This window comes from Bactrocera tryoni, chromosome 2 (assembly GCF_016617805.1).
Source record: "Bactrocera tryoni isolate S06 chromosome 2, CSIRO_BtryS06_freeze2, whole genome shotgun sequence".
Taxonomy (NCBI): Eukaryota; Metazoa; Arthropoda; class Insecta; order Diptera; family Tephritidae; genus Bactrocera; species Bactrocera tryoni.
This window is the reverse complement of record NC_052500.1, coordinates 35,556,658-35,569,090: the sequence shown is the minus strand read 5'-3', so window position 1 is coordinate 35,569,090 and position 12,433 is coordinate 35,556,658.

Here is a 12,433-nt window from a genome sequence, read left to right as displayed (position 1 = left end):
AAATGAACGAAATTGTTATCAAGAAATGTCAAAATAGTTGATCGCTAGCACGTGTTGTGACAGCGAAGTATGCACAATTTCGATAATGTGTTTTCTCCAATATTCGGGTATAAAATGTATTCGGTTTTCTTAATTTAAAAATTCTTATTTATAATAATTTTAGAATAGGATGTTGTTCTTATTGTTAGAAATTATTGTTGTAGAGTTGAAGCCTTTGGACATAAGTACATATGAATTATATAATATATAATTGTTAGTACTATGTAAAATAACGCCCAAGGCAAATACCGAATTCCGCGTCGCTTCTAAGTTTATTTTACCTTTAAAAAAAATTTAAACTTTTGAATACATTAAAAAAAACACTCGTATTATCAATGATTAATACAATTATAAAAAATATTATATTATTAGTAATAAAACTAAAAAGATAATTACATTGGGTAACAATTTTTTATTTTTTTGTCACATGAAAATTCATATCAAATTTTAAATTTGCTAGGGTTACCAAATATTAATAATATGAATAAAAAACTTCCCACGACAGTCGGGTCTAATAGGCCTGAAAAAATTAATACGCATTAAGCAACGCTAATGCGCATTGAAACTTTATAGTGACAGACGGCAGACTTGTGCATTTAGACAGCTGATTGTGAAATTTGTTTATTTATTTAAAAAAAAAGTGAAAAAATGAATAAAAGAAATTATTAATAGAAATTTTGGTATTTTTGGAAAATCAGTATAAATTTAACGTAAAAATTCGTTTATTATTAACTACGTTCAAAGATAATAGAGTGAAATTAAAAGCAATAATTGATTTTAATGCGGAAAAAGTGTGTGAAAAAGTTAAGAATATTGGAAAAATGGATAGCAAACTGTGCGTTGTTTATTTTCTGCCATCTAAAAATATTAAAATTTGTTTTTGTTAATATACTTACACATAATTTAATTAGCAATATAAAAGTGCTTACCTCTGATGCTTTGAGCAGTGTTGCCTACTAAAATTTTTCAGCTAAATGCACGAAATTCTTGTGCATTACAAAATTATCCCTGATTACAAATTTGCATTAACATGGGTCAAATGCGCAAGTAAATGTAACATAAGCCCGTTAATGCAAATTAGCTCCATCGTCTGTCAAGGCTATAAGTTGCTGGAACGGACCCGTATTTTTATCCGGCCAAAGACTGTCTACCAGGCATATTGCCTCGAAATTACTTCAGGAATGTTTTCTGCCGCTACAACAACAACATGACCAAAAAACATCACCTACATTTCGAGAAATTATTGCTTAAATAGTATTGAAAACGTACTTATAATTTTCGTGAATATTTGGCTTCTGGAAGGTAGTTTTTAAGTCTCCAACAATATTCTGCTAACATTCCTGGGCTTCATTTCCCTTTATAACGCTTCTCCATTAAGAAAATGTCCTGATGGAACCTCTTATCTTGTTCGGCACTCACAGCACCCAAATTTACCAAAAAGAAATCCCGAAATCCAAATGAGAGTCCAGCGTACGTATTTTTAAGGGCATAAAACCCGAGTCGAGTTTTCCTGACAATACAGTCTTTCTTCAAAGCTGTTATCCTTTATCAGTTGCCGTATTTATGGACCTAGCAATATACTCTTCTTAATTTTTGTCTCGTTCAGATCGATTTGGAGACTTTGAGACATGCATTTCGGCATTATGTAGGTACTGTTGGTCGTAGACAAATTTAGATACCGGGAAGAGTGTTTAAACTTGGCAGTAATGTCTTTTGTTTCAATCAAACAAAAATAATAATCTGTGTCTGTCTGTGTTCCTGTTTAGCTTAACCTAATATCAATCACGTTACATAACATTTATATGAAACCCGAGATTTTTTTGGATTCCTCACAGGAAATCCAATATAATCATTCATTCATTTATTGATAAAATTAAGTACACCTACCAAATAAGTTTTTACCGTAGGCTGTTTCCAGAAAAAACAGTGTAAAAAGGTATTGGTGCAAAAGTTAGTGATTAAACACTATTTAATATTAAGTGTATTTAAGAAAAAATATTATTTTATTACTAAATCACATGTAGTATGATGTGTATGTATTTACACAGACAAATTTATTGAAGGAAAAAAGATTTGCACTTTAAGCTTAAAAGTAATGTAAATTTAATGTATTACAAGTTCAGGAACTAAAAACAATTATTTAAAAAGCTACATTAATTATAAAATTAATTATGTTAATTAAATTAAAAGATCTTTGAAGTGAGAAAATATTAAAACAAAATATAAAATGAAAACCATAAATACATGAACATAAATTTAATTGTATTCGTTCAAAATAACCATTATCGCTGGAATAATTTTGAAGTAGACTTTCACTTGCTCATTCGGCATTATTTAACATTAATTTTAACGGTATATTTTTAACAGTGAATTCTGTTATGGGCCGTTATTTGCCTATTATTGCTACCTCTTTGTGGAACTATGCAGGCCTTTCGACATTGGGAACGTTTGTGACAAAATGGTATCCTAATTTATTTGCAAATTGAAGGTCTTCTTGAATAAAATTTGCTGTATCAGGTTCTTCACTATCACTGTGTATAAAGTCTCTGAAGCAAAATGTAGTATTTCAGCTAAGACCTTGATCAACCAGTAGTTCGTCAATGTCACTAAATACCAAGTAATTAAAAGCATCCCCACCAAATGCGTGTACCGAAAATCTCTAGTCATACATTCCCCTACACTCGTAGGTCCAAAATATTAAAAATGAAAAAGAATTAGAGGAATTTGGATTTCCAGTAAAAAAGTCTAAAGAATCTAAAAACTCCTCGAAGAGAGCAGTATTTATAACAGGCTTGAGAACAGACACCGCACTGCCAGGAGCAAAGCTTGGTCAGGGCACAAAGCCTGAAACTAGGGCTGGCTCCAGAAAAGCAACAGCACCGGAGGCAGCCGGTACTAAACTCTGTTATATCCCTGATAGACGAGCAAAATTAATGTGCCTTAAGCAACGCATTGATGCGCATTGAAATTTTATGGTGACAGACGGCAGACTTGTGCATTTAGACAGCTGATAGTGAAATTTGTTTATTTATTAAAAAAAAGTGAAATAAAAATGAATAAGAGAAATCATTAATAGAAATTTTGGTATTTTTGGAAAATCAATATAAATTTAACGACGAAATTCGTTTATTATTAACTACGTTCAAAGATAATAGAGTGAAATTAAAAGCAATAATTGATTGTAATGTAACGAAAAAGTTAAAAATATTGGAAAAATGGATAGCAAACTGTACGTTGTTTATTTTCTGCCATCTAAAAATATTAAAATTTGTTTTTGTTAATATACTTACACATAATTTAATTAGCAATATAAAACTGCTTACCTCTGATGCTGTAAACGCAAAGGAGGCGGCAGACTTCAAGCGACATCTGTCAAAAATAGCAAAAATCGGCCATTTTTGAGCAGTGTTGTCTACTAAAATTTCGTAAATTCAGTTAAATGCACGAAATTCTTGTGCATTACAAATTTGCATTAACATGGGTCAAATGCGCAAGTAAATGTAAATTAAGCCCGCTAATGCATATTAGCGCTGTCGTCTGTCAGGGCTATTAAACTGCTAAGCAAGGGGAGGGGGGAGATGCCAAAAGTGTTGGTGCTAGCTTAAGAGCGGCATTTTGGCGAATTTTATGTTAGTTGATATGTGTTGAATACTCACATTCCGTATACATGTATGTACATATGTCCATATTTGTGTACCAGCTGTAAAGTTTTACATATGTACACAGCCATTTTTGAACATTGTAAAATACATTGTTATACATGCCATTAATTAACAGATTTATGCAACGAAGTTCCAGCTATTGGCAGAAAATTTTTTCATAAAACTACACCACTGGACGTTTTGAATTATGTTTGTTCCAACGAATTAATAAATATCATTCTAAATTTATTTACGGCAGTATGAGTATTGCTAAAACGTCCAATGTCCGTAGAAACTTAAAACAATTAGCAATAAAAACGTTGTGTCTAATTTTTTTCAAATTAAAAGCACGTAAATATATAATATTACATGATTTTTTTTAATAATTGTGGGCCCTATTACGACTGCATTTTCGTTGAAGTTTTGAAAATCGGTTTTACCGATATCAACTCAACCCGTGAAAAAAAAATTTAGTTGTGTTGTCAAACTTCAACTTTTTTATGGTATTATGATTTTCAATCCTACGTCAGAAGGATTTACTAAAATAAATTTCAACTACTACCAAACAGTTATAGTTGAACATAGGAATATGCATTTTGTTGAGCCTCTGGGGAAAAATTCCGAAGGCAAGCTACAATTTGGAAGCAGCAAATATAACAATAAGTTACATTAGGAAATGTTTGCAAATAAATATTCGGTACAATATACATACTATTCCTAGGAATATACTTTTTAAGTAAAATTAGAGTTTTGAAACGTTTTGCTCCTCTACAATTGTTTGCGTTCTACCCACTACGCACAAAACCGGTGTTCATAACTTTTAAAACCTTCTTAACAACCATTGATATCGTAGGCTGCGCCAGCCCACAATTAAATTTATTTTAAATGCATTCTAGATAACTCCTTCATCTAATTTAGAAAAAATAACTGCTTCCTTTTTAAATGAAACAACTTATGAAACTGCAACAAACCTTGTTTAAAGCCATTTAATTATCAGTAAAATTTTGCTTTACTTGATTTTAGGGAACTAAAATGGTTTTTTTATGCGCAATACTAATAATTCCAATTGTGTTTTTCCTTTTTATCAAAATTACTTTAATAATTTTAAAAAGTTATAAATTTTGTTTTTAAGTTAAAATAAGCAGAATTTGACATTTGCCTGGCCCTGCTAGTGAATATTCTAAACATGCTCTTATACTCGTAGAAGTATCTGATTCGGTAAAAGGGGTTAACTAACGATATGCACAGATCTCGAACATTATGGTACACAAAATCATTAGGTGAAGAAAATTGTTACATACGTGTTGGAACAGTTTAACTAAGGCCATAACTTGACGAATACCATAGGTAATCAAAAAGACCTTCTAAAAATTTAATGTGAATATCTTCAACTATAAGAATCCATGATCAAATACAACAAGAACTATATTATAAGGGTCATTCTTCGTGATCAGCAATAAATAGAAACATACATATGTGGCCAAAAGACTTTTTAATTTAAAATTCGGCGATTGACAGTCAGATCTTTGAGGATTGGAAAACACGTTGGCACAAGTGTACTGGGGCTAAGGGGATTACTTTGAGTGAACGGCATAGATTTTGTAGAATAAAATTATGAACAAAGTCTTACTATTTTTTGCTCATAGGAGTATCTCATCATCTAAAACGAAATATGTATGAGACAAAAAAAGTATGCAACAATATTAGTAGTTTTGTTAAGATTTCATAATGTAAGTACCATAGGAACGTGGTGCACGAACAACAACAAAACATTCAGAGTTCCTAATCGGATTTGACATACATATATGTACTTGTAGCTGATATATACTTGTACATATTACTAGAATTATACATTTTTTAAATAGTACAGATGCATACTCATGCTCATTGATTTATGTTATTATTTTACTCTGAGACGTCTGTTATTGCACGTGCTGATGCTACCCATTCGTTGGTGCGCAATTTTCTTTGTTGCAGACAAAGGAACCATAGGCCAAACGCCAGCAGGTTAATAATATATGTACATACATACATACATACATATGTATGTATATATATGAAAGTTTGTATGCCAAAGCAAAATCAAAGTGCACTGAACTCAACACTGTTCATCTACGACAAATTGTAGGGGTTTATAGTTTTTGAATAATGCAAAATCAAAAATATACCCACACATGAATATACATACATATGTATGTACATATATGAAAATCGAAATGAAAACAAATACGTACATACAATATTCTAAAGTGTACAATTAAAGAAAATATTTAAATTTTTGAAAAACACTAGACTGCCATAATCGTCTAATACTAACATGATTTAATAATGACGCTCCTGAACTCGATATTTCAGTACTTCAAACAGGAAAACTCACAAGGAACTGAAGCCTCAGTCCGCTTTATACGATACGTTGGTTTATACCAGAGAGCTGCAACGAGTACGATTAAATCAGAACAAACACTCGTTCCAAAAACACAATCAAATCAATTCAGTTCAGCATAGACAACATTCGAGTATCCGCCTGGGTCAACTGATTTGATGCAACACGAACAATCTGTTCTTCGGCAATCACGATCGAGTAAACGGTATGGCTGGCTTCGGTTCCAACGTATAATGCCAGTTCATAGCGTTACGATGATTGTCTGAATTGATGTGAAACTGCGGGTAAATTAGGAGTAAATCTACGAGTACAGCAAACAACAACAATTTTCTGCTGCATTGATTTGGCAAAATATGTATCAGCTTTGAACATCTGCGCATGTTACAAATTTTCGATGATTCAAAGTTGTTCTCTATCGCTGATTTGAAGACAAACGGTTCGATTCGTGTACATGAATCGAATTGACAAAATCAGACAGAGCAACGGATCAATACCCGATTATGAATAAAATTTTATTACTCGTTGCGGGTCTCTGGTTTATACATATCAATTTGGTTATCTCTGTTCTCGGCTTTATTTATTTACAAAAAATCAGTCACTTGCGTTGCTTCCAAACTGAGATAGTGACCACTTTAAAGCTAAATATTTTTCAACCAAATTTCGTTCACTTTCTTGTAATTGTCATCAACATACAAGGAGCGTTCCAAAGTAAACAGGACTTTAAAAACAGAACAAATGGTTGTTTCAATACAGCTTTTAGCACGGTCCAAAAGCTTGTCGAATGAGTGTTTTAGCCACTCGGTATGGCCATCAGTATGCCGGTGCAAGCCTTTTGGATTGAATCTAAGACTGCATAACGCTTTCCTTTCATGGGTAAATGCATTTTCCCGAAAAGGAAGAAGTTGCACAGTGTCATATCAGGTGAATACGGGGAGTGGTTAATGGTTAAATTGTGATTTTTGATGTTCAATTCCATTTCCATGAATTTCAATGATGATTTCGGATGATTTTTGATGAATTCACACACAGTTTCCATGGAATTTCCGGTGATCACGGATTTTGATTGGCCCACATGTTGATCGTTTATGGTTTATGTCCTCACGACCACTTTGAAAACGTTGAAACCACTCGTGCGTGCACTCTGCTACGGGATAGGCAATCATCGCCATAAACTTGTTTCATCAATTGAAACGTTTCGGTAAAAGCTTTACCAATTTTAAAACAAAATTTAGTGTTGGCTCTTTGTTCGAAGCTCATTTTCGCTCCGATAACAAAAACATACTGACACTTAAAACACACTAACTTCACTTCCAATCCATGAAATGCCATGTCATTCTCACTGGACAATCGATAAAAATAGCAGATTCTAACGTTTTGTAGTATAAATATTGTATGTGCCTAAAAAGTACCCTTGTAAAATTTAATATATTGGTAGCAGTCACAACTTGTATGACAAATATCAAAAAAAAAACGCATTAAATAATTGGACGAAGAAGAGAATTGAATTTGAAAGGCGATGACGATTTTGTTATATTTTGAGATGACGCTAAGGCCGCATATTGAAACCATATGAATATGTAAATTCATGTACAGTATATTTCAAGGACATGGCAAAGGGGGATCAATAAATTAGAGTTTGGAACATCTGGTTCGTTGATTTAATTAAATGAAGAATAAACACCCGTATTCTTTTAACTCAGTAATAAATCATAATAAACGTTAAAGTAATACCTCATTATTTTAATTACATGTATTGTATTTTAGAAATTCTTTAAAGTGGGCACACACTGTTTACGTTTATTTTGGCAAACTCATATTTGTTTTGATACATCACAATTTTTAATGATTTCCACTACACCCCGCATAAGAATGCGCGGCGTGCCAAATTGTTTTTGGTGATTTCGCGAAGTCATTTGTTGTCATTTGAAACAGATGACTCACAATTAAGCGGATACAGTGTTCTATCTTGTAAATATAAAAAAAATGTTTTTTTGTGCTTGTATTAACCACGTATAATTGAATTTCATCTCCTCTTAGAAAGCTATCGGTGATGACTCTAGTGGCAATTTGAAATTTACTAAACATTTACTTAGCTGAAGTCAGGCTCTCATTTAGTATGTGGGTGAAGTGATCAGAGTTTCCGGTGGTACCAAGAAAGACAGTTTACAAAATTGCGACACACTGCGTCATTAACAAATCGAACTGTCAGATTTTAATAACAATTGTAAACAATGTGATATTTTTTTCTTTCATGGTGCCGCGAACTAAAATATATTTTAGTTTCTTGTCTAAAAAGGTCGTAGAAGCTTGCAATAGCTTTGTCGTTAACTGTGAATAGAATTCCATGTCCTAATTCACAATCGCGGTTACTGAATATTTTTATAATACAAGGATATTTCATCTAATTGTTGAAATTTTATTCAATACAGCCTCAGTGTAGTCATACAAAATTAGTGTCATACTTCGCTACCAAAAACGCGGATTCGTCCCAAGTACGTTAAGTTTGTGAAGCTTCTAAATTATGCACTACTCTTATATTGTTAACGAAGAACAAGGAAAAAGAAAAAGGCATCATCATATGCATAGCAGCTGTTCTGACAGCCAAAGTGCATTGTTTTGTATTTTGCGTCACCCAAAAATGATGGATTGCTGCTCACTTTACCTGTAGCTTATACCCCATTGTTAGTCTACAAGATACTTAGGGAAATAAAGCACTAGTTGCTTTTCGTTTCTTTATCGCCTTTATGCCCGGGTGACATGTTGCACCTGGGTGTTATAAGTAGCTTTTTTTTATGTGGCTCTTTGATATATCACAGGGAGTGAGACTACATATCTTATATATACTCTATATATATCTTTTATAAGAGTGTACAGTTGCTGGCGTATGCCGATGATATTGATATCGTTGGACTCAACACCCGCGCCGTTAGCTCTGCTTTCTCCAGACCGGATAAGGAAGCAAAGAAAATGGGTCTGGCAGTCAACGAGAGCAAGACGAAATATCTCCTGTCATCGCACTCGCGACCAGACTCCCACACAATGACAACATCTCGTGAGTCTGAGATAAAGGTTTTGCGAAAGATTTATGGTCCTTTGTAAAGCAGAGGAAGAGGAAGACTTCCACTCCGTTGGAAAGACCAGGTTGAGAAGGACCTAGCTTCGCTTGGAATCTTCAACTGGCGCGACGTTGCGTAAAGAAGAAGCGTAAGCGGTGTCTACGCCAGTAAAGAAGAAGAAGAATTGAACGAGTATCCTCAAAAATTCTTTAGCTAGATAATGATGGGAACAATCGGAAATTCAATTCGTTGATTTTAATAATTTTCTGCTTCTTTGTAAATGTCTCAGTTTTGACCATTGTAGAATCATACAAGTAACAAAAGAATCATATGGTCGTCAACTGCAAAAGTTGATTTTTCTGCACAGAGATTTAAATGAAAGGACTTAAAAATAGTAAAGAGGTTGCAATATAGGGGCGTTACCGATATTTTTTGTGTGTTCCGTTCCCCAGGATGCCTATTTTCACCCATATAATAGATACAATACTAAACAAAACTTCTTGTAATAATTTAAACAAAAATAGATATATTCTTCAAATATTTTTAATAAAATAGGAAAGATTTACCAATATTTTGTTACAATAAATAAAATTTTAATCAAAACTAGGTAAATTACATCTTTATGAATTTTAATTATCGAAATATATTTAAAAATTTAACAAAAACGTCTTTAAGGTAATAAATTGAATAACATAACACGGCAACACACTCTTGCCTTTTCTAAGGCATTTGGCCGTTTTAGTAGTAGAATATTTAGGAGACCCTAAAGAAGTGTCTGGCCTTTTGCCCTGAGTCTCCCTCATTCTATAGCATTCTTAATGCAATTTCTGTCATTCTATAAGCTTTCGCTTGTGTATGTATGGGTGAAAATGATAGGGTTTGTTACTTGTAGGTTTATACAATGATTGTCAACATTTTAATCTCTACTCAAGTTGTTGAGAGCTAATATTATCAACTTCAGAGTGCTACCAAATATTTCTGTTAAAGCTGCTGAAGGCCGGATTGATAAATCTATTTGACAGATGTCGCTTGAATTCTGTCGCCTCCTTTTTGTTTACAGCATAGTTCTGTCAAATGTGCTTTTAGAATATGGAAACACTTTGTAATAAAATTTGATAAGAAAGAGAGAGAAATAATTTAAAGAAAATGTAACCGATTTCGGTTTATCTTCTAATCAACGCACTTCCAACATATAGTGCGCGTTATTTATAATGTTCGGTTCCGTTTGAAATTAGTGCTTCCTTATTTCGAAAGCTTGTCATCTCCTAGATGCACTTTGATGTTCCGCATGCTGTTGGCATTCCGTTGCAGACAAAGAAGTTCATGGCTGCTTAATGGTTGCTGTTACTTGCACTCGTTTTTATTTTATTTTGTTTTTGTTGCGGTTCTTTTTGCAGGTACCAATAGATTTTGTAAATGAGTATAAATGTACAAAAATACTAAGTACATATTGAAAGCAAAATGCATTGTACAAAGTACAAGGGAACAAACAATAATAAAAATTTTCAGCAAATTTATACATAACTACAAACCTTAGTATATGTATTGTAAATATAAGTAAACCATGAGAGGCTAGTTAAATAAGTTGGACTAATGTACACATGTAATATAATTATACATATGTATATTTATATGTACATTAGAGTGATTAAAAAAAATTTTTTTTTTCGTTTGGTACTGGGAAAAATAGGTTCCTAGACACCTCTAAGAAAGCCTCTCCAAACATGAGTTTTTAATTGTAACGGGAAGGTCCTCCTACATACAGTTTTCTATTTTTTCTTAGTAACAGATAGAAAAATTTATATCTCGCTTCCAACTACTTGAAAAAATATCTTGCTCCTTAGATTTTGTAGGAAATTGAATGCTCTACAAACGACCTATAACGATTTTTTCGTAAACCCAAACGTTTAAAAGATATTAACAGTTAAAGTTTGATTATTTTTGAGAAAATTTTTTATTTCTTATGAATTTTATAACTCAATGAAAAAAAATGATTATGAATGATGAAACTTATGGGCTTTCTTAGAGGTGTCTAGGAACCTATTTTTCAGAGTACCAAACGAAAAAAAAAATTTTTTTTTGATCCACCTTAATATGCATTGATGTTTGACGATGAATATCTCGTAAACGCTTAACTTAATCGAAAAATCATAGGAGACCATTTTTATAGAGCAGTAAATTTTCTACAAATTTCCTTTGGACAGATGATTTGTAAATATTAAGAAGTTGGAAATTTTGTAGACGAATAAATCTAAAATTTGATAAGATGCTCACAATATAAAAGTAGATATAATGACAATATCTAGTTATGAAACGTTATTAATTAAAAAAAGAATTAAAAATTATTTCAGGAAAGTTTGTTTTTATATTATATTAATTAGCAGTGTCGTAAAACGTTAAGTACTAAGAAGTTCCAAAATAGTTATCTGATTCATTTGAGATATAATATTTTTGGAGTGTTTTGCGCTATCTAATAAGTATAATGTGCATATCTCACAAACTACTCAAGCTATGTCAACGAAAGTTTGTGAATCTTTCTTTTTCTGAAAATTTTTCTTTGGCGTTTTTGTTATAACACTAAAAACATCTGCATTAAATGTTCACCTTCTCTATTTTCAAGAAGAATAAATTTCGAAAACAAAGCCAACAACAAAACTAACAAAAACACGAAGTTTAGAAAGCTTTCACGTGAAAATGAAGAGAAATAGAAAATGTGAAAAGAAAAACATAAATAAAATAAACAAAATCATATGAATGTGCTCGCCAAGATCGTGCATGCTCGCAGTGAAAAGCATGAATTTTTCTTTCTGGTACGCGTACATTTTTTAAAAATAGCACGCGCTGTCAGTTTTACAAGAGAACTGTTGCCGATAAGTTGCACTGAATACAAAATTTAAAGTTTTCTTTCACATGTTTTCGTAATAACTGGAAATTTTAAAGAAAAAACTTCGTTAAATAATTAACTGTAAAGTTCTAATGGTGTGAAAAACCTGTGAAAATAATTCCGAAAAAAATTTGGAATGCAGGAATTATGAAATAAAGCAGAATATGTGTTAATAAGTGATATACGTAGTATATGTACATACATACATACACTTGTATATAAATTTTGTGTATTGGTATATTTAATGTGCTCTTGAATTATAAATATATTATGTATGCATAAAGAAGTAAAATAAGTTGAAGTGATTGTGAAACCGCAAATTGGCAAAAACTCTGAAAATTTGGTCTAAATACATACATACGTATGTACATGTGGATGTGTTTTCGCAAATCAAAATACCTCAACGTACATATATTGGTTAGTGTTGTTG